Source organism: Lipotes vexillifer, unplaced genomic scaffold (assembly GCF_000442215.2).
Source record: "Lipotes vexillifer unplaced genomic scaffold, Lipotes_vexillifer_v1.1 scaffold112, whole genome shotgun sequence".
Lineage (NCBI taxonomy): Eukaryota > Metazoa > Chordata > Mammalia > Artiodactyla > Lipotidae > Lipotes > Lipotes vexillifer.
This window is the reverse complement of record NW_006776285.1, coordinates 3,881,300-3,883,238: the sequence shown is the minus strand read 5'-3', so window position 1 is coordinate 3,883,238 and position 1,939 is coordinate 3,881,300. Positions and strand designations below refer to the sequence as shown.

Here is a 1,939-nt window from a genome sequence, read left to right as displayed (position 1 = left end):
TCAGCAGAAATAGTATTTGAGGACTCTGTAAAAGTGTGTAGAGTTCATGGAGCCAGTGTCCGGGAAGAGTCATACATTTCTGATGAACATTTTGGCTTAATCCCTTTGCCACTGTAATAGCCCACGACTTGGTCTGGGACTTCAGCCAACACGCTCTTTGCCAGGGCAGCTGGAGATGCGTGTTTGAAGTTCCTGAAGGGCACAAACTGGACGATGTCACGAAGGATGGGCTCTCCCTTGGGTGACCTCAGAATCCCGTCGTCTTGGTCCAGTATCTGCATGTCGCTGAAGTCTGCATTGCCCACTCCCAGGATGATGACTGACATGGGGAGGTGGGAGGCGTGGACGATGGCCTCCCGCGTGTCGGCCATGTCTGTGATGACCCCATCGGTCAGGATCAGCAGGATGAAGTATTGTGATGCCTCCTTGGTGCTGGTCTCCTCTGATGCTGACTTGGTGACCTTCCAGATGATGGGAGCATTGTTGGTGGGGCCCTAGAGCTAGAGTTTGGAAAGGCAGCTCTGGTAGGCTTCCACAACTCCTTGAATCCCTGCACATTCTGGGTTGTCTTCATTAAAGTTGATTGCAAAGTCATGAGATACCCTGTACTCTGGTAGTATCCTGGCACCAAACCCAAAGGCTGGGAACATTTTGTCACTGTCACAGTCTTGGCAAATCTCTCCCACAGCCACCAAGGCTTTCAGGTACTCATTGGGCTGGCAGGGGTGGATGTAGGGCAGGGAACAGCTGTTCCTGGGGTCCCCATTCAAGGCTGTGAAATCTATAGCTACTGTAAACTGGATTTGGCAGCCACCCATGATGTAGTCCAAGAAAGAATGCACCTTGTGGATCTTGCACTGATTCAAAATCACAATGCCTGAGTTCTTATAATTCTTCTTCTTGGCTTTGTACTTGGGGTTGATGCACGCCTACTGCACCTGTTTTCCTTCCATCACTCCTCTCGTCTCCTTGAATGTTGAGGTGAATTCTCCAATGAAGTCATGTCTGCCATGGGAGTCCCAGTCCCATACTATGCATGTCAGTCGGCAGTCGGGATCTCCAATGCATGGAGAATTTACTGATACTTTGAATGATTTCCAGGCTGGGCTTAAGTTATTCATCACAACCTCAGTTTGGTGCACAAGCTGCGGAATTGCATCATCATTCATTCGAAAAATTTCCAGAAATGGGTCAGACTTACTGAAGAAATCCTGGTCATCCAATTTCCGTGAGTTGAAGGCAAGTTCAATGTAGTCATGATTACCAGATAATTCCTCAGCAATCACCGTGATGGAGAATTTCCCTGCTGTGTTCCCGTGCTTCAACGAGCATTTGGACAGCTTTCTCTGGGAAACAATCTGGCCAAGGGTGCACTCCATGCCGCCCAGGAAGTCGGCCTCCTTCAGCCCATCGTGGTTGCTGCTGATGTCGTGGACCTCAAACCGCAGGCGCTGCACCTCCTCAAAATGAACGTCCACGGTAAACAGTTTTGAATACACTGGGTTGATGCAGGTGTGAATCACCTCTGGTCTGTCAACCTCGAACCACTGCCCATGGGACTGCATCTTGAGGATGACACAGGGGTCTGGTTTGGAAAGGGCATCTCTGTCATAAGTGCCTTTGCGTGCCACACGCAGCTCAACTTTGGTGGCTGTTAAAGATTCCCAGTGTATTGGCAGCTGACTCATAAAATGTTGCTCATCTTCTTCATTCTGGCGCGGGGACCTGAGGGTGGACTGGCCTTCGGCCAGCGGGGTCCAACCAGAACGATGCGGCGGTGGGCAGGCCCGCGGTCGGCCTAGGGGGTCGTGCTACCCTCTGCTTGGGCTCCAGGGACAGCTCAGCGACCGCGGAGGGGAGAGACGCTGTGCGGGGACCCGGAACCCAACCCGGGCGGCGAGGGCGGGGCCGCTTGGCCCTCAGTCACTTGGAGAGAGAG

The 1,939-nt window shown here is 52.2% G+C and overlaps 1 pseudogene across 1 annotated transcript in view; it reads right to left on the bottom strand.

Moving 5' to 3' along the window:
* The window catches only part of LOC103086322 (copine-4 pseudogene), a 2,155-nt pseudogene extending 444 nt beyond the window's left edge, over positions 1–1,711 (bottom strand). The window contains exon 1 of the transcript XR_456949.1: positions 1–1,711. This exon is cut by the window's left edge and continues 444 nt beyond it. The product of XR_456949.1 is annotated as a copine-4 pseudogene (transcript).
* Positions 1,712–1,939: the final 228 nt, after the last annotated feature.